This window comes from Miniopterus schreibersii (genome assembly GCF_964146895.1).
Source record: "Miniopterus schreibersii genome assembly, chromosome: 17".
In the NCBI taxonomy this organism is placed as follows: domain Eukaryota; kingdom Metazoa; phylum Chordata; class Mammalia; order Chiroptera; family Miniopteridae; genus Miniopterus; species Miniopterus schreibersii.
This window is the reverse complement of record NC_138117.1, coordinates 28926906-28949203: the sequence shown is the minus strand read 5'-3', so window position 1 is coordinate 28949203 and position 22298 is coordinate 28926906.

Sequence of the window (22298 nt, the reverse complement as noted above, 5' to 3'; positions counted from 1 at the left end):
TCTAGGTATAAACTCAGAGTTCCTGACCCACCCCCCACTTATTAGTTATTCATACTGTCTCAGGATATAAAATTGGAGGATATTCTCAATTATCTAAAAGTATAGCAAAAATACCATTAATTTTTATGCTAGAATTTGCTTGATACTCATCACTTGTTTTAAAAAAAAAGTGAATGCTGGTGTCTAAGAGACAAGCCTATTTATTGCCCATTGTTTCAATTTTCCCCATTATACTAAGAGATGCTATAAACTTCATTCTCAGCACAGGGAATGTACTACTAAACTCCCAACGTCCTTTTTAATTTCACAAACAAAATTGGGAAACAACGTCTGTCATCTGAGTCTTGCCTAATATCTTTAAGTTCCAGAATTTGAAAGAATCACCCAGAACTTTTAATAAGTCAATGAAGTTATGTTTAAGGTCTGCATAATAAACAGGCCATACTCTATCATGAATTTCATGAAGCAATGAAAATGTATAGTTTCTGTGAAAATGTATAGTTTCTTTAGGTCTCGGGCTGTCTCACGGTGTTTTGAACAGCCGTAGCTGGCAGTAGGCTTTGAGACATCATGCTGCCAATGGAGGGTGTGGGATACAGGGAGCCAGGAGCATGCTTCCTTCTCTTATCTGTGGGACTTTGGACAAGTCTCCTGCTCTTGCTGGACTGCTGTGTCCTCATTTGGAAATGAGGATTAGGGACTGGATACTTTCTCAGGTCTCTTTCAGTTTTAAAAGACTGTGAGTAATCAATCCTACAAGTAAGAGATAAACAACTTCTTGTGGAGCAGAACTCTGCCTTGCTCATGCCCACGCCCAACAAAGAGTGGTCCCTGACAGCTGCTGAAAGGACCCAGGAGCGAAGGAAAGACACTAACATTTATTATGTCTCTTCTATGTCTATGGCCAAGAACTGGGCTACACATTTACTTCAAACATTACATTATGTTCCATCCTCACAACTACCTTATTTGTAGTTTTTTTATTGTGGTCTCATGCCTACTTTATATCTAGGTAAACTGAGGCAGAAAGAGGCCAAGTAAATGGCCCAAGGTTATATAGCAAGGAGCAAAAATGTGATTTGAACAAAGATACAGATAACTCCATCATCATCTGGCCAGGCCATTGACAAATATATCTGGTACAATATATTTTTGCTCCAAGGTAATTTATTTGAGAGCTGAACACATACACATAAACATAACATTGGCAAGAAGAAATTTAAATGAGTTGAGAGAATAGGTGTGGTTTTCAACTGTGCTCTAAACTTTTGCTCTCTCTTGGATCTCCTCTAAAATCACAGTAAATCCGTCATCTGGCATCTGCGAAGATCTCACAGGGGTCAGAGGGGCTCCTGGACAGCTGTGTGCTTCTGGCCATGACAGTGGGGCTGCTCTGGGGCAGGAGGAGCCCAAAGTTGCTGCTATCTGGTGGCTGTCACTGTGCCAGCACAGGTCTCCTTTATCTCTTTTGCAATTTGGCATATATTCCAAAGTCACAGTCTGTTTCATAAGCTTCCTTGACCCACAGTTAGGAAAAGGAATTATAGAAATAATGCCCTATCAAGCTTTGTTTTGGAATCTTCCCTGCAGTGCTTTCTGAGCCAAATCTGATCTTGGCTATCTCAGCAATTGCTGTGTATAACACAGCCTCCTCACGATGGGCCCTGGTCAGCGTTGCTCCCTGTAGTCGGAGGTCCCTGATGTGCCTTCTCATGGCCACCATATACCCTAAATGTTTATGCACATTAATGAAAATCAAGTTGCAGCTACACACAACACCGTGGATGAATCTCACAAACAGAATGTTGAGTAAAGTAATCGAAGCACAAAAGAAAACATCCTATGTGATTGAATTTGTGTTCAAAAGCAGAAAAAACAGCTGTAATGTTAGACCAGGAGAGCGGCTACTTCTGAAGAGTAGTGACAGGGATAGGGGTCTCTTGAGTTTCTGATACTTTTCTATTTCCTGATCTAGGAAATAATTGAACAGTTATATTCACTTTGTGATATTTGCCAAGCTGTGTACTTATAATTCATGCTCCTTTGTATGTTATACTTCAATAAAAAATTTATTTAAATAAGCAAATATATTCATCACAAAGCCCTACTTTTTTGCTTTTATAAAATTACTTCAGTGATTATCTTCACACAAATCTCCAAGTAGTTCATGCAGGTCGAGTCCTTAAAGTAGATTTGCTGATCAATGTGAAGTTTTAAATTCCAATATTAAATATTAAGTTGTCCTCCAAAAAACTTACACCAATATCTACTCCTACCCACACCTTGACTAATATTAAATATTATCAATTATTTTAACTTTTTACTAATCTTACAAGCAAAAGTGGGGTCTCCTAGTTTACAGGCGTACAGTATACTCTGATCATCACTGGTAAGAATTAGCATATTTTCGTACATTTATTGGAAATTGCATTTCTTCATCTGTGACCTGCTGCTCATTCTCTGTGCATTCTGGTGCTGGGTTGTCTTTTTCCTGTGGGCAGTGGGAGCTTTTTCCATAATGAGAATATTTACCTTTTGTCTCCTTGTGCTAAGAGCACCCTGATTTATAGTAGTAAAATTTTTATGTCGTAACAAAGGAAATCTTAGTGCTGCAGTGGCAGGAAGGCACGTGTCTGATCCTCTGAAACTAGTCTCAGATTACTAAGGAATCTGAGGCTTTGGGGCTATAGTCTTACCTTCTTCCAGAAGTCTTTGTTGCCCTGATTCTGGCAGCGGTTTTAAATGAGCTTTAGGAGTCAGGGGTGCGGGTTAGGCTTCTATGTTTGTTCCTTAGCTCATCTTCGGCTATTGCTTTACAGACCAGTCAGAGAAAAAAAATAAAAGCTTATGCGCACTTCCCAGTCTGGGTTATTCCGACACCACTTTCCCTCAAATTTCTCACTAGTTCTTTCTTTTCCTACAGTCACTCTTCCTTAACTATTAGCTTTATTGCGTACCTTTATGACTGTAGAACACAAAAGTCTTTCAAGAGTGGTGAGGCCCAAGGAGAGTTTCCTTTAGTTTACTGAGACTGTATGATCCAACTTGGGAGAGTTAGGAGGAAGCTGAGGATAGCCCACAGATTCAGTGTGTAGTAAATCCCCTTACGTGATGGTCTTTTTACTTTACTGTACAGGAGACTAGGTTGTCCATTTCAAGATCTAATTTTCTGTTGTGTTCCGTCCAACACTTAGGCTCTGAAGCAAAAAGTATCCTAAATGCCTGACTTAATTTTCTATTTTTCTTCTTAATTTAAAAAAAAATCATATAGACAAAAATAACCAGCAAGCTCACCATTGAAATACCTATCATTGTTGTTAACCATAATTCACCAGTTCTAAGATACGCATTATTTCACATTTTATTATCTCTGAAATTGGAGGGTAACATAACTTAATAGCATGTCACAGTTTAAATGGTGATATTTTTTTTTTTTTTTAATGTTACATGAAATAATGGTGCACCTTACAACTGATGGTGTCTTGAATGTGATGAGATTGAATGACAGCATATTTCATGAAGCCATTGAACTTTGGTTCAAGTTCAGCCTTCCTGTCTAAGTTCAGCCTTTTGCCCTAGTGATTCCATTTTTGGCATTAAAACAAAAGCTTTGAGTCTCTCTAGCAATCAAATCAAGGGAGTTCAGCTGTTGAAGTTTCTTTGTGGGGCTGTTAAGTGCCTGAAATATGTGATTGTTGGAGCCAGCTATTCGTTTGCAACTTGGGAAAGTATTATTAAAGTAACGATAATATTTTTCTCTTTAATACTTAGAGATCTTTAATCCAAATAATCCCTTGAACGTTTTCTAGACTCTGCAGATTAGAACTACATCTGCTCCTAATGAAACCCTTTTACCTACAGGAAAAAGCCTGGTGACTCCTTATGACAACCAAAGGCAACACTGTGTAGTAAGAATTAATATACAATAAGGGTTAATTCTGGCCAAAGCAATAAGGAAAACTGGAAAGAAAGTATGGAATGTTTGTTATTGGAACTTAACCAAGAAGGCACAGCAGATTTTAAGTCTCAACTATTATCTCTAGGTTTTTGCAAAACTGAACTCTCCGCCTTGAATTTTCTATTTTTTATCCTTCGTGTTTCACCTCTTTCACTTGTTAGTTACTATTTGTGTCCATGTAGCTCTCATCTCTTCTGGGTAGCCTTCCCTGAGCTTCCAAGCTGTCAAGTGACCCAATTAAACATTCTCTGGCATCTCGCATTTGCTCTTAGCAAACTGTGCTGTAACTCTGTGTCTATTGGCCTGTATTCCCCCCTAGACCATGTGCTTTTGAAGACAGGGAAGATCACGCATCATTGTATATCAATGGTTTAGCACATACATGGCCCAAAAAAATGTTAACTAAATAGTTATTGAATGAATGAATAAATGTATGACTAGCTATCTAGCCTGGAATGCCTTCAAAAAAACAAACAAACAAAAACAAAATCACAACCAATCTGACAATCAGATTCCTGAAGCTTTCAAACCAAGGAAAGCAGACTGAGCCAGTTTGCCTCAACCTGGACTTGCTAATCTTAGAGTCTTATAAAGGTAGGCATTACCTCAGGACAGAGGGGAGCCAACCACACCAACTCACTGTCAACCTCTTTCTAAGCTCGAGCAACTATTTGGCTGGTTATGATGCTCACAAATAAATGACTGCCTTAGGCAAGTATCATATGTACTATTTTTCTCCTACAGATTCTCATTCCAAAGAAAGCCCCACAAAAATAAACACAAAAAACAAGTTTCTATTGCCTCAGTCCCCGCTCAGTATAATAGACATTGTGTGGGATACCAAATTTAGGAGAGGGGTCCAAGCCGTTTGGTTGGCACTTAATAGCTGTATGACTGGTGAGAGAGCTCCTTCTACAATGACAGTGAACTCCTGGTACAGCTGGGGCAAGATGCCATAAGCCAAACATCATAGGAATATAGAACAAGGTCCTTGATAGCACCGTGGAGAGAAGCCAGCAAGTGTCGCCACACCCAAGAATCATGACATTCAAATAATCCAAACACACCCAGAGCTCTTTAATTTATTGCTTTGTTTTTAGTATTTTCTCTCAGTTTAAAGGATTCTTTTTTCTTTTTTTCCTTTTCAGCTTTCCTGAGGTATAATTGACAAATAAAATTGTAAGATACTTAAAGTGTATGTCATGGTAATTTGAAATATCTACACATTGTGAAAAGGTTCCCACTGCCTACTTAATTAACACATACATCATTTTATATATTTTTCTTTCTCTCTTTCTTTCTTTACTCATTTACTTATTTATTTTTTGGTGGGAACATTGAAGTTGTTCCTCTTAGCAAATTTCAGTTGTATAATACAATGTTAACAATAATGGTCACCACATTTTACATGAGATCCTCTGACTTTATTCAACTTATAGCTGAAAGTTTTTATCATTTTACCAGTCTCTCCCTATTTGTCCCACCCCACAGCCCCTGGCAACTACTTTTCTACTGTTTCTATGAGTTTGACACTTTTTTTAGATTTCACATATAAGTGATACCATGATGCAGTATTTGTCTTTCTCTTTCTGTTTTAGTTCACTTAGTATAATGCTTTTAAGCTCCAACCATGTTGTTGCAAATGACAGAATTTCCTCTTTCTCCTGGCTAAATAATATTATATATACATAGATCTCTCATCTTTTTTATCCATTCATCTGTTAATGGACATTTTGTGTTATTTCCATATCTTGGATGTTGTGAATAAAGTTTAAAGGCTTGATTTCGGTAATTAACCAAGTCAGTGGATACATACCAACTGCTAATCTAGAATAAGCAAGTAAATATTTTTTATATTTAAAAATCTAACACATTAACTTGTCTTTGGTTGTGATAGCTGTTCCCAGACCAAAATGACAAATTGCCCACATTATAGAAAAACAAAATAATGATAATCATGTCACAGAATAGCTGAACTTAGAGTCTTTGGTTACCTTAGGGTACCAAGAATGTGACCTGTACAATGTTTTTGATCTCTAGGCCCATTGAGCCGTAAATTCTTCATATTTCACTGAAACAAATAAGTAATACAATTAGTTAATGTGCAATTCTGGAAATAAGTATAATAAAGAATTCATGCAAGTCCACTTTTCAGATACTGCATTCCTCATGAGACTTTTTCAATCAGCATAATCACAACTAATTGGCTGATTGTTACAGAATAATGAAATTCTTGCCAAACATTCAGGACAAGAATATGCTCACATAAATCTTTATTCTTGTGTGTACTCAGTAGATTTGAACTTAAAATTTTTAAGTGTGTGTGTGTGTGTGTCCATAATTGGGGTGGAGACAACACTGTATTCCAAACAAAATGTGTAAAACTTGATACCACACTTTTTAACAGACATCATCTGTCTCTTCCCTTGGCAATCTGGTTGAATTTGTCCATTCTAGCTGGAATTTTTCCCAAGGACCAAGAAACAAGCTGATGTAATGTTCATTTTCTATTCAAACTTGGCATTGGAAAGATAACAAAGTAAAAGCCAGTTTCTTCCAAAAACTAATATAAACATGAGTTATGCCAAAAACCCCTAAAATATACTGGGCAGCTCATGAACACTGTCACTTAGTGCTATAAACATAGGACAGATTTCTGTCCCTTCTCCTCAACAAGACTCTGTATTTGCATTAAATGTACCCTACATGAAACCCAGACAGTCCCAACACACGCAGTATAGCCCACCCACGGCATGCCATCTAATGTTTGCATTCCTGGTCCATAAATAACAACAGGGGACATTGCAAAGTCTAAACCACCATGGTACAGGGATGCTTTCGTAAATCAATTCAGTTCTGTGTTTTTCTTCCATCAAATTTCTGGTTATGCCCTGGGGGGGTTTCATCTCATTTACTTTGTATCACTACTTCCCCTCCTTTAGATATGATTACAATCTTGAAATGACTGCTTCTTCAGAGGACCTGCCTTGGAAATGACAGATTTTAAGAGTGGGGAAAGTGGACTCTAACTAGTTGCCTGGTACTTGCACAACCAGAAATTTAGAAAATAATGTTTTAGATCTCAAAGTCATGAAAGTAATATAAATGGCAACCACAGCAGTAAGTCTATTTTAGTTTTAACAATATTGACTGAACTTTAGATACTCAGAAGGAAAGAGTGTACTCTATCCCAAAGAGTGTGGAACCAACACTGCCAATATGGTTTTATAATCTAAGTTTTGAAGCACATTATGGTCTTACTTTTAGACATTGATTATTATTATCAAGATCAAACCTATACATAGAATTGGGGAGTAGTGTTGCCCTCACAACAGCCTAAGAGTCCCCCACACTAATGGGGAGTACTACCTGCCCCACCTGGCCTGGGTTAGTGTGCCTGATGAATTAGAATGCAAAGGCAGGCACTGGATCTGGAGAAAAGCAATTAAAATGCACTTGGGCCAAGGTAAGCTAACAGAGAGAGCAACAAAAGGAACTTTTATGACCTTCTGATTTTAGCATAATTTAAAAAGTGCTTGCCAGAGTAGTAAATTCAAATGTGGGTGCCTTAGGTGATTCTAGCAGATTTAAGAGTCTTAAGGGAGTTGAGAGGAACAGGAGAGAGTCCAGCATCCAATAGACCAGGAAAGCATGAGGATATCAGAATTCCAGTGTTTGCTGTCCAGGCAAAGCACCTGAATGGAAGGGATTATAGAAGAATTGCCAGCTCTGTCAAGTATTCCCTGTAGCCATTATTCATTCCAGATCAACATGGTGAGGAAAGTGTGTGGGGTCAATCTCTAGTTTTATAAATGCTGGACCCTACACTAAACAGTTATGTGACAGTCATCCAAGCTTGCAGGTTACAGAAAGGAAGAACAGGAAATAGTCTGCAGGACTCGTAGACACCAAGTTCATGATTTTGTACTTCATCCAACCTCACACTTCTATCAGGAACCAGCTGTGAACACAGGGTCAAAGCCATGTGGACATGAATGAATGTGAGAGAAGGATGAGCTTTCACATCCCACCATAGGTAGGAAAACCACTGTTGGCAGATTCGTAGTCTTCTGTCTTGTTTTTTGGTTTCTTTGTTAACATAATACTATTGCTAAATCGTGTCTTTTTTCACAAATATGGCAAACATTGTCTTAACAGTTTATTAGACAATATTTGAGATAAATAGCTTTAAAATTAAACAAGAACAAACCCATCATTTGTATTAAAAATGAACACATTAGAACACAATAAGGCATAATTAAAACAATGAATGAGATCAGACTGTAAAGAACACAACTCGTCAAAGTTTAATTACTCTACAATAAAATTTCCCTAAAGTTTAACTGGTACAGAGTCTTAGAATCAATTGGATGCTGAATACAATAATGCTAGTCTATCAGCCTGCCAACAAAAATTAAAAAAACACCTCATTCTTTTAATTATTGTTTAGAAATAAGATTCCTAGTGAGCCAAATTTAAGGTGACAGTCTTCCCAAACATTGTACAGAAATAGACTGATCTGACCTCAGAGCTTTGATTTACTCCATCCTAAATAGCTCCACCCTAATCTCAAATGTTAACCCCATCCCAATCTCAAAAGCCCATAGGCCTATGAATGTTGAGGATGAAGCCAAGTAAAGATTTATATGTCAAAGAGATCCTATCAATATAAAAATAACACAATTTTAAAGCATTTTTATAACAAAGAGGGGATTATAGTGGAAGAAACATTTCAATATGGAAAATGTAGAAATAGATTTAAAAATAATAGTGATACCTTCTGCAAGCATTGATTCCTACAAAAATGCATATAACCATAAATATCTTTCAGGTTAGCTGGGGAAAAAAAAGCAAGTTTCATCAATTCTCAAAAAAATAATGTATTTAAAATATAGAGTCTATTTAATAATATATAATTTCTGAATATGCAGGAATATTTTAGGGACAATGATTTAAACCTAATGAAAGAACCTTCTGTCAGAGGCTTCTATTCTTTTTTTCATGATCGAAAAGACCTGATGTATATTTGGCACATTGCCATCCAGAATATGGGATGTAGTCTCCAAAGATAGGCCATTCCTCCCCTCCATATATATGCATGTGACTCCCTCTATGAACAGGTGGAGTCTATTTCCCCTCCCCTTGAAAATGGACTGGACTTGTGATCTGCTCTGATCCAAATATAGGGCGGAAGTGGAACTATGCAGTTCTGGCTTAGTTCTTAGGACTCCTGGCAGCGACCCCTTTCGTTCTCTTGGAATACAGCTGCCAGGCTCTAAGAAGGCTGCTCTTCAAGAGAGAGAGGCCTTGTGGAGAGGCCCTGAAAGAGTAATGCCATGTGGAGAGAGAGCCTCATGGATGAGCACAAAGGCACTGGTCAACAGCACCAAGGCCCACATAGTGAGAGGCCTTCGGGACCTTCAAGCTCAGCCCAACTGCCAGCTGAAAGCAGCTGCACCATTGACCAAGTCAGTACCATACAGAGCCAAAAAGTGCCCAGTTGACTCATAAAAACATAGGCAAATAAATCATCCTTATTTTAGCATATTAAGTTTGGAGTCATTTGTTACACAGCAATAGATAAGTGAAACACAGAATATAAAAACCCTATCTTTTATCACAATGAATTGAGACTTACTAATTCTTGATCAGTTACTTCAAGAGCTAAATGTTTCCATTGCCCCAACAACATAAATACAAAAACCTCTTGTAGTAATATGCAAAATAATTCAAAATACAGTGATTAACATAACATTGTGTCAACAACATACATCACTACTTTTAATAAAAATGTTTAAACAATATAAAATCATAAGAAATTAAAAATTTTAGAATGATATATTTATAAGATACTTTTATATAATAGTGAGATATATAATTATAAACATCATAGGCATATTGTCATTTTTATTGTTGTAATTTAATAACCTCCTCAAATAAAGGTAAAATATTTTAGCATTATTTTTAATTGATCTCTTAATTAAGATGACTCAAAGTAAATTCTTAAAAGATAAGTTGTGTATATACATATGCATATACAGAGACAATAACATAATTGCACACCCATCATAAAATGACCTAAATTAACAAAATATGGATTAATTCTTTATACAGGTATAATATTCCATAAAGGGCCCAGTTGTAGACACAGTCCAGGGCTAGATGTAAAGCTTGTTTCATGATAAGCAATCGTAGCAGCCGCTGGGGATACTCTTCTCCCATACCCCAGTTCCAGGTATGCTGTCCACTGTCCACAGAAGTCCCAGTGGGAGTGAGCTCCAGTCTTTCCTGGCAGTAATCTGCATATTAACCTACCCCATATTGGTCTCACTTCTGCACTCTACAGAGCTTTCTATTTGCATTAAATTCCTTTTTTCAAAGTCTCCTTCTGGAGGGACCCTACCTTAGACACAAGTATTTAAAAACTATTTACAGTTGACAAGCCAGTTTTGCATGCGTTTCTAATTTGAACACCACAAAACCTTCGTGAAAGAAGTAAGTAGATGGGGCCCAGAGAATTTAAGTGATTTACTTATGACCCTTCCCACAGTTTCCCTGACAAGTGCAAAGATTGTCTTCTAGGATCAACACATTACTGTTTTGCAAATTGCTTTTATGGGGTTCTGTTTGTTCTTGGCAAGAGATATCCTTGCTTGGGACCAGTTACACCATCCATTTGTAAAGTAATAGACTGAGCAAAGACAAGTGTTTTCTTTCTCTGAATTAAAAAAAAAAAAAAAATCTGTGCATTGGAGAGGAACAAAGAGACCAAAGTGTTCGAGTGTCCAAATGTAGGTAGCTCCCAAGTCACAAACAGAATGGGATCTTTCAGGACAAGCATCACTGATTTCATGGTAAGGCCACAGTGGCAAGAAGAAGAGGTTTATCTCTTTCTGATGTGAGCCTAATTTTGAGTATTTATTGCAATTAGGCAAAAGATGCTTTTGCCCCTCTTCCATGTACAAACTCAACAAAATTTCCTAAGATTCTATTGTCAAATGAATCTGTATCTTCCTTTAGCTGTTTCATGGCCCCTAAAAGACAACAGTACTTTGTATTTTGCACTAGGACCCTCATTTAAGTAGCTATAGACCTTGATCTGCCAGTCATCAGATTTTTCATACACTTTGGTTCATTCATGCTTCATGGTCAAGATTGTATTAATTTTATACTAACAGTAGTAGAAATAGTCTAAGAATATACTCTTCTTTGAATCTACTCTCTTTCAAAAATATTTGTCCCATTTTTTTATTCATATCTATCCTTTTATCTCTGGGGGAATGTGTTTGGTGGCAATAAAAATGACAGAACAGGAAAAAGTAGGCCTTCAAAAAGTAGGCTTTTATTGCTGAGAAATTATTCTAGATCAGCTGTCCATTTCTCACATCCTAAAATCCCAGTACATGCAATTACAGAAAATTTAAGAGAAAAAAAAACTCTAGAAAACCACACTAGCAATAAACCATAGCACCTATCAGTTCCCTCTCAGTCTTTTTAACTGAGTTACTATAGAGCTGTATTCATTGAAAAGATCTATATAACTTTTATTTGCCTTATGAACCTATGCTGTTTGGTTTTATAATTTCCTTTCCTCTCTTTTGCAAACAGGTAAAACCCATGAAAGGCTACTTATCACCCATATATGCTATTGTTAATTTTACAACAAATTAACATTTGGTAAATATAATTTCTGATTCATGAGAACATAGTAAGGAGCACCTGAGTTTCAATCCAACCACCCTTTCTGGTTGGAAAACAGGAAAGAAAATTTTACAATTCCTCCACTCTGGTGGTACTCCCTGCCAAGGAAACTTTCCAATCATATTCTATCCTAGGAGATCTTCCATAAATCCTTATTGAACTTAATTAACTCAAAAGAGTGACTCATTTCAATCCTTGGAACCTAAGTTAAGTACATGATAGAAGCCCTGGCTGTGGAACAAAGAAGGTAAAAGGAGGTTCCACTAGATCTCTTAGGAATTCATAAACATTTATTGACATCTGGCAGAAATAATTACTGATTATTAACTGTTCCTTCTATCTTTTCTCCCAAAAGATATGTTTTAGGAGGTCTTAAATTTGCTGACCCAACTTAAGGTAATCTCTTTAATATGGCTTTTATTTAGGATGAGGCATTTCCCAAAATATGTTCTAAGAGTGTTTCATATGAGAATCACCTTAAAAAAATTTTGTCAATAAGGTTAGATTGGAGAAAAGTGCAAGATACACAATTTTGTATTTATAAAGCTCTACAATGTAAAAGCCAGCCACCCAAACAAACAAAAGCTGTCTTTGTTTTACTCAATATTTTCCAAAACTGTCTCACCATGAAACCATTTCCCTTATTAAAGAATCACACATTAGCATCCGTGTTATCTGTGTTCTGTGCACTGTGTACAGGGACTTGTGGAAGGTAGGGTTATGAGATGAGAGAAGAAAAGAAAGAGAGAGGGGAAGAGAAAAGAGGAAAGGAAGGAATGAGGGAGGGAGGGAGGGAGGGAGGGAGGGAGGGAGGGAGGGAGGGAGGGAGGGAGGGAGGGAGGGAGGGAGGGAGGGGGAAGATAAGGCAAATGGGAAGGATCCATATCATGGAAGGTCTTATGGGCCAAGAAGACGACTTGGGGCTTCTAAAAAAAATGAGAAATCATTGAGAGTTTTAAGCAGGAGCGTTTACATGCACCTTATTATTTAAGAAGTGAATTCTGGCTGCTGTGTGGGAAATGGCTTGGACCGTGGTAAGAGTGAAGGGGGTGAGGCATTTGGGATACCCATAACTCGTCAGAAGAGAAATGATAGTGGCACTGAAGATGGAGAGAGACAACAAATTCAAGATATAACTTTAAATGTTTGTATTCAAAATTATAAAACCATGTTAATAGTGCTACAGTTCTTATTTATTAACACATAGGAAATACTTAGAACAGTGCTTGGCATATAACAAATATCGATTCACGTGCGCTCTTTTGTATTGATCCTGGCTAACTCCTAAACTCGGTGTGAGCTCAGCTCACACGTCTTTCCTTAGCCACTGCCCCCTCTCTCCTCCACGCTGGCTTATCCTCCCTGTGCTACAGCTCTTCATGTGTGCTTCCCTATGTTATTACCATAGTGCACTATATTTTAACTCATTTTCTCTCTGCATCCCCCACTGTAAAATGAGTCCCTCGAGGTCAACACAAGGACTTCTTCATCTCTATATTCTTAGTGTTCAATATTTAGTAACTATTTATTAAATATGGGTCAAAAAACCATGGGATACAGAACATTATATCAACCAATAGATATCCACTTAGTAGATACCCCTAAGTATATTTGAATGACCAGAATGAATAAATTTATAAAAGGATAAAGTCTGAAAAATGTAAGCATTTTGAATCTTAGACAACCTCAGAGCAATGGCCAAGAAGTGAGTATGCAAGTTCGGGACTAGATTTCAGAACTAAATTCTAATCCCTGATCCACAGTTTATAGGCCATTTGATCTTGGGCTAACCTGGACCTTTTATCTTGAATTCCTTTACCTGCTGAAGAGGCATACATACCCTTTCCTGTGTGTAAGAGAGATATTATAACTAAATATGAAAACGTCTGAGACTGCTTTAACAACTACAACATGCACTGCAGATTCCAAATAGTATTATTTTTTTGCACATAGTTAAGAAATGCAGATTAACCTGAGTTCCTTCCCATTTTTCAGTTTCTTCAGCCAGAGTGATGAGTATTTGGAAACCATCCTGTTTGATGCACTTAGTTTTGGCTTCCACCACTGTCCAAGTCCCGTGCTCTGTGCTAGTCATCAAAATATTACTCAGGGAACATTTACTCTAGCAAACTCTTCTAAAAACTTTATCTGCATTAACTACTTCAGTCTTCTCCCTAACCCTAGGCAGTGGGGTTTAGAGATCATCTCCGTTTTAGAGATGAAAAGAATGAGGCACAGAGAGTTTAAGTAGCTTGCCCAGAAAAACCCCAAAAAGTAAGTCACAGGCGTGGGCTTTGAACTCGTGTGGTATGGCTTCAGAGTCTGCACCTTCAATGCCACACTCTCCTGCCTCTCTGAACAGAGTGCCCACCAACCTGGGGCATGGCGGGGCGGGGGGCGATCTTTCTTGAAGCCTGGGTCTCCTCCCAGCTGTGGTTGTCACATGGGCTCAGTGCCACTCCCTAGGAAGCTGTGGGCATTCACCCACCGCCGTCAGCAGTTGCTCTGCACTCGAATCCGTTTATATCTATGGTTATAATTTCCACTTTAATTTGACCAAAGGCCTTCTGCATTTCCAGGAGCAAAAGGAGATTCATTGTATGCTTTTCATTTCCTGTAGCATCCAGTCATTACTCCATTTGGTTAGTAACATAAATGCGAGGGGAAATTAACATGGCCTGGAACAAAGTGAGTCCTGTGAGCTCCCCGAACCTAAGACCACGTTCAGGAGGAAGGGCCTGAGTCGCTATTGGAAGCGAGCAACAGCTCTATCCACATGTCGAGAAGGCTTATTTTCCCCACGGGACTGTCACTGGGACTGAAATTCCCCCCATTATTCCTCACAGTCCTCCTTGAGAAAAGGCCCAGTACAGTGAATTGAGGCCTCATTCCGTGCAACGTTTATGAGGTGCCTGGTACTATACATGTAGCTGCGCTCTGTTCGCCTGTTCAGCACAGTGACCGGTTGTCCTACACGCACCGGGCGTTGTGTTGGGGATCGGGTAACAGTACAGCTAGAGACCCTGCCTCTTCCTTCTCAGAGCTTACAGTACAGCGGGGAGAGTGTATCTAGAACCACTGATTACATGTAAACATCTGGTTATACCTGGGAAGGTGTCGTGCAGGCGTGCAGAGAGCAATGCGGGAGCGTGACAGGATTCTAACCTAGTAGGTAGGCCGAGGAACATTTCCAGGGGAGGCAGATGATATATCTTTATATTGCAGTTTTCTAATAGACTTATGTAATTAGCCATAACACTAGGGAAATTTTGTATTTAAATGAGGAAGGGTAAATGTCAGAAATATGAATTGCTCCTGAGCCCTAGAGAGGCATATTGTGCAATAAGTACGCGGGCCATGGGCAGGGCGGGAATATGGGGCAGGGTGGGTCAGAGAGTGAGGGAGAGTTTGCTCACATCTGGAGTAGGCCAGCACTGGTAACTGTCTGTCCCACCTCAAACTATTTGTCTGATGTTATTGGCAACTTGAAGTATGACTCGAGATAAAGCTGGCAAATCTGATAAGTGACGGAAACCCGATCGAAAGCACTGATCACAGAGATAAACTGGATGGACTCCCAGGATTGTATAGTTTACAATAGTCAAAACCTCATGTGATTTCTAGGACAGGGACTGTGAGATAAGTAGTGTAGGGGTTCACAGTGGGAAAAGTTTCTACCACGTTACCCTAATAAAAACACCAAGCTAAGTTTTATGGTGGCTTTGAAGTACCTAATAATGTTAAAATCTCCAAATTAAGAAGAGCATTACTCTTCTCTAATGGTCTACTGGAACTGTGGTACCAAAACCACACCTAAGATCAATCACATCACATTGCACGATCCCCATGTCACTTCACATTTTATACAGGTGCCATCGGTTTACAATAAACACCACAGAGAAGCATGCGACACAGATGAGATCATAAGAGGACTCATACTGGGTTTTTGCCTTTTCTGAGGGTAAATTCTATGCCTTGAACAAATAATGGAAGATGGTGGATCTAGCGCCCTTTTTTTATTGACCATCCCTGAATTCCACTGTTTCCTCCGTCCTACCACCTTATCCCCTGTCCTTTCCCCTACAGAAACCACAGGATGGTCTAATGTTTAGATCTGCATTTTCTAGGAAGAATAATGCAGATAAAGTCATTTAAATGAACACATCACTACTTAAGTCGCCTCACACTATTCCTGAGGGAAATAAAACACTCTGATGACTGTTAAACTATGTGGATATGTTCTGCATAGTTTTTATTTGCCATTGCCAAGAAAGTATGCAATACACATAACAAAAATACCAGCTCTGAAAAATCACTCATCCTAAGAAGTAATTGAGAGACATTAAAAATTCCAAAGTAAAAGATATATCTGTCTTGCTCCCAGGCTCTTAATCGTAGCACACATGAAATACTTGAGAAGTATGATTTTGAAATAGTTATCTTAGTTCAAGCTTCTATAACAGACCACCATAGACCAGGTGGTTTATGAGCATCAGAAATTTATTTCTCAGAGTTCTGGAGGCTGGGAAGTCCAAGATCAAGGCCAACAGATTTGGTTTCTGATGAGAGCCCATTTCCTGGTTCATAGATGGTCGTCTTGTCACTTTGTCCTCACATAGCAGAAGGGGAGAGAGAGAGCTCTCTGGAGTCTCTTTTATAAGGGCACTCATTCCTTTCTTGAGGTCTCTGCCCTCATGACCTAATCACTTCCCAAAGGTTCCACCTCCTGATACCACCACATTGGGGGTTAGGACTTTCAGCATATGTATTTTGAGGGATACAAACATATAGTCCATAGCAATAATGTAGAACACAGGAAACATATTCCCTGATTGATCTCTAATTAAGCAGATAAATTGAATTAACTAATAAAATAGGAATTATGTAGTAGTAATCGAAGGGATCCTGCATCCTGCCCCAATGTTACATTCTGACACAGAATAAAAACTAAATAAACCATCCATGCTTTTAAATAAAGTTGACATTTTTGTTGTCTATGCTCCAGGAAGAAATGGAAACGGACAGGTAATAGGAAAGGAGCAACACTTTCTTCTTTTCCAAAAACTTATGTGCACGTATACTTCCCCCAGCTGCCCAACTACGAACAAACAAACAAAAGTTTCTGTGCTGCCTATTGTTTAGCGTAAATTCTGTATATCCAGGCAGTAAAGACTTTTCAAAATCTGGTCTCTAATCTTTAGGCTAGCCTCTCCTAAAGGAACTCTCCGTTATGACATTTGGCCTGCTTCCTAACTTCTTAACACACCTTCAGTTTTTCTTTCTCTAGACATTAGCTTATGCCGCACCCCCATAATTTGACTCCTCTGAAGTTCACTTATCAAAATTCTCCCCACTTTCAAGTCTGGCTCAGATCACACACCCTCCTTGAATCTATCCTGCTGTGCTGGCTAGAACTGACATGTCTCTCCTTATCTAATGCAGTCATTCGGCACTTAGAAAACACTGCCTTTTTTGCTGGTTATTTCTGATTTGGGGGAAAGGAACATGTTATATTTAGAATCAAAGAATTTTAGGTCTGGAGAAAACTTACAGGCAATCTTCTCATTACCCAGGTGAATAGAGAGATGAAACCCCTGATCTAAATTAGTTATTGGGAAAATCGGAACTAGACTCAGTATTCTATCATCAGCTCAATAAACTTCCCAATATACCATGAATTTTTTAATTAAAAATTTTAAGTATTAATTTTATTTAAAAAATAAAATTTACTAACCTGTTTTATATATACATATATATAACTATAATTAATCTAAAAGTTGCATTAATTTTTTTAAGTTGTCATAATTACACAATAGATTTAAATGTTCAACTAAGCTTTGTTTAGCCTGATAAAATGTGCTTTCATTTAACAAATGAGAGCAGCGAGAAACGATGGATCCAAGAGTGATGAGGAACGTCTCTTGGGACTGAAATTTTGCTGTAAATATTCTACAATCTAGGTAATCCCCAGAGGCTTGGGAATTATCCATTCTTTTACAAGCCCCATCTCTTTCTCATCTTCTTAAAAGCAGGAAATTTGAATTCGTAGACAAGTGGTGCAAACAGGCTGGTTTGGTTCTTATGAGGCGAGTTTTCATCTGTTGGACTGGAATGCCCCACTATTTCTAGGAACTGTGTTTGGAACAAAACACTTCCTTGTGATACATCTACAATGAGTCATTCTTGTTAGATGAAGGGAAAATTTTGCAATGGTTTTTCCCATTCAGATGATGACTTCCCTGGCAAAGAAGGTTAATATCCTGGGAGTGGGTTCAATTGTATGCCAACTCATGGTGCCAGATCATAGGGTCTCTTCTTAAAATTCAGGTTGGACATATCCCCTGGAGCAAAACGGTTTATGGAGTGAGAGAGCCAAGATCTCTCAATTGAAGGACTTCCCTGGGTCTCCATTTGTTTTAACTTTTGAGGGGAGGGGGTTCCATTTACATTTGGAACCTAATGTTCTTTTATCTTGTCTTCCTCCAAGGAAAGTTCTCTTCAATGTTTGCATCATGAAGGTCCATCCTCAAGAATATCATGCATACCTCCTAAGTTGACTTAACTCTTTTTAAGACTCTATAGCCCTCTCTGTCAGCAACATCCTTGCCTTCACCTGATTTCTTTAAAATTGTCTCAAGCATCACAGAATTGCACGGTTAGAACAAGAATTGTTGTCCATTGTATCTCTGGTATCTTTTAGGTCAACTTCTATGTTCTGTAAGAGACGATGTCCACTCAACTGTTTATGTTGAAATTACAGACAAGGCTTAGTTAGCAGACAATGCCTCATACACAAAAGCACTCCAGCTACACCAGGCCAAGAGTTTTGTCCAGTTAAGTGATAGCTTATGAAATGTAGTTCAATAGACATAGTTGTAGTTAAAAAAAAATCCAGAATCACATGCTAAGAGTACATAAAGCTATGAAACTGTTGTAACATTATGGCTAGAGAAAGGATATTTTGAGTGGCTGGCTAAGAAAACGAATTCTGGTTATTCATTCCATCTGATCATGTAGCTTTCTTGATACCTTTGTGACTCAACCACATCAAGAACACTATCCTAATTGCTTGAACATATTTTATTTTTATTTCTGGTTTTTTATTTACAAAAGTGGCTACCCCTATGTTAGCAGAGGTGTATTCTGAATAAGACTTCAGGTCTCACCAAGGAACACATCACAGTTAGACTCAATGGATTTTAAGATTCTTTCCAACCTCAAATACCACAGTTCTATTGAACGTGCCTTACAGTAGAGTATCTTCCACATGTTTAGGTCAGATAAGTGTTTTTATGTGATGATAGATATCAAAATCCAAGGGAATTTTATTCACAAATTCTCTGATTCAAACATTGGCTGAAGATCCATAGGCTTAAACCGTAGTTATTTCATAAATATTGAGTTTTCACTGTTACACTGACCAGTACCATAACTAGAAATGCAAGAGTGCGATGGAATGAAAAATTGTGTTATACTCTTTTTATTATTTTCTAGCCAATACATTTTGAAAAAGTAAGCCTTACCTAAAATGAGCATGCTTCATCCATATGTGTCCACTTCAGACAACTCACAAAATATGCCTCTGTGGTTTCCTCTCTTGAATATGTCCCTCCCTGCCAAGAAGTTTGCGAAGAAAAAACTTGAGAGCCGTCCAGTCCATACAGTAAGAAATCATATTCCAGTTTTTACGTGTATAAATAGATCACTAACTGTTTTCAGGTTTTCCTTGTTTTCACAATTGCTCAAGCATGGATTTTGCTGTCTGCACATCTTTAAGAAGTCATCTTTTATGCACACAAACGGTATGGTTTTCTTTACCTGCTCTCCTGCCAGCAAATATCACAGGAATACTAAGGACCAGGGAGCAAGGAGGCCTCTAGTGCTCTGTTTCGGCGAGAACCAACCTTGCACATAATCTCAAGATCTGGACTAAAATTCAGTGGGGCACCAGTTCCAGAAATTCCCTATAGGAGGGATTTAGTGCTGGAAAGGTTTTTGGAAGTGGAGGCTAATTGACTTGTCTTGAAACTACATTGGAGCAAGCACACTAGATTCCACTTAGGTTGCTTAGATTATATGTTTATTAAAGGTGGCTTGGAGGGGGGGATGTTTGTGGAGATTTATGATGGGGTCAAAACCCCCCTCCCCCAAGTGCTATACTCTGGCAGTGCCACTGCTGAAGCTCTCAGAAGTACAACTCCTCAAGTCTGTGTTTATTTAGTAAATGAGAGTCAGGTCGAGTCTATTGCCCACCCACATGGTTCTGCAATTTCATACTTCCTTGTGAAATGACTTGGAGGTTCAAGCTGGATCCTGCCTTGGCTCTGATGCCAGACAATAATACTTCCTGTTCAAACCTCATACCGAGTGCAGAGCAGAGCTGCTCTGAACAGTGAACACACGGGACAGAGCAAGACTAATTCTGTATGATTGCTTTCTATTACCCTATCTCCTTGGCGAATCATCTTTTAGAATATCAGTTTCCTCTAAGATATTTTTCCAGTGATTTCTTAATCCTATGGATATAACGGTGGGGTTTTTTTGGTTTTGGTTTTTCGTGGGGTTTTTTTGCCTGACCATTTAAGAAGCTCAGCTTGTTGCTGATTTTTCCTTGCTCCTCATAGACTGAGTTTTCTCTATAAATATATTTTTATTTGGACTCAATTACACTGGGATCTGCTTCTCCGTAATGGAAAGGAATTAGTCTGCTGTGAACTGCAACTTGTTTTGATAGCTGGTGACTTTGAACTAAAGGGGCATTACTGTTATCAAAATAGCAACTGCTTTTCTTGGAAGTAGAAACTGACATGGTCTTTTTTTCCCAGTTTTTCTGCCTGAGGTCGTATCCCTTGACGACAGGCACACTCTCGAGGCTTTACTGGAGCCCTGTCTCTTTCAGATCTCATGGGCCAACTACAGAGAGATCAGAGTCTTGGGCAGGGTCCTTCCTCAGAAGGGAACAGTCCAGGGCACCGAAAGGCCATAAATTCAACCAGGGTAGTGCTATTTGGAAACAACCTCCAGTCCTAATTTTGGAATGAAAATATCTGAAGTTCAGCCCCAGTACAATTTTTGAAGTTCTTTGTTTTTTAGATAGGGTGGAGAGAGAGAGAGGGCTAACACTTAAACTTTCAACTTGAACCATATGGAAGAACATTAAGTTCTTTTAATTTTACAAGGGGAAAAAAATGTCTGCAAAAGCACTTAACTGAGGAGGTTACAGAAAACATAAAAAACTCAACTGAATTTTTTTCTGTGGAACTTTTGGCATGTCTGTATTCTAGATTTTCTTGTACCGTTGTCAGTATTGGGTCAGACAGTAACAGTAGTCCGTCAAACTCTGATGCAAAATTGGCCCCATTGATCCTGACACTTCCACTTAAAAAAAGAGAGAGAAAGAAAGAAAGAAAAGAAACAGGAACGGGCATGGAGCTGCATACCGTCACTGGCAGGGCAGCTGTGTCCGTAACAATGTGTTCCTGTGCTCCGGAGAGCATGAGCTCACTCGCGGTCAGCAACCTGCCGGCCGTGCGGCTCTGTCCTCGCCCGTTCAGAGAGGGTGCTTTGCGGGGATGTTAATGCTGAACGTGGTACATAGACACGATGTATTCATCTACTACTCCTCCTGAAGTTATCTCAAAATTACATTAAAGAAATGAAAAGTGTATCAAGTCAAAAGGACAAAACATGTAAGAGACCTCCGTGGATGAAACACTTCAACCAAGTTTCAGAAAGTGACAAGTGTAGAAGGGCGATTAGCAAGGCCGCTGAGCCAGGGAGCTGGAAGTGGAAGCGCAGTTGTCTGTCCTTTGGGATGCCCAAGAAAGTCAAGTTCATTCACACTGCAGAAACCCCAAGAGGCTTGTCGGCACTAGATTTGGTAGAAGGAGGAGGGGTGAGGCTCAGGGCTGAGAGGAGAAGGAAAAAAATTGTCCATAGGGCCAGAAAATCAACACCTTCCTCACAATACCCAGGAGACCCGAGTTTTATTCTCTGTGGAGAGTGCCACCTGTCCCTGGAACATCAGAGGACTTCAGTGGGGTAAGAGGCAGACAATTATTGAACGTCCAGAAAGAAATGGTGCTTGGAACGTGGATGGCCAAAATTAATCTATATTTATTACATTTTAAATGTAATGCCCATTATGATTATGTGTAGATGCTTTTCCTAACCCAGTCCTTTTCCTGCAAATCTCTTTACTATTTCTATTGTGTAACTGACAAGTTTAAAGTTGATAATAAAATAATAGTATTTGATACTTACAGATTGCAAGTATCACTAAGTTTTAAACATTTTAAAAACTGAAAATATACCAAAATTCGAATTTATGGAAGATTCTAAATATTTATTAATTTCTTACTTGACAAAGCCTCAAACTTTATTTCCTTCAGGCAATGGCTGCTATTTTCTTTATACTCTAAGCAACTGTGTCTTGTTCACTTGTTTAACAGGTTTGAGACAAGTAAGTATTTGAAGAAAAATGTGCCCATCTGTTTGTAACATCAGAGAGACAAAGCACTCACTGCATTTTGTTATATATATTTGTGTATTTGTCTGTCTTTTCTCTAGTCTATTCTATGAGCTCCACCTGTGAAAGAACTATTTCTTGATTATATCTATAGTTGGTATATAGCAGGCA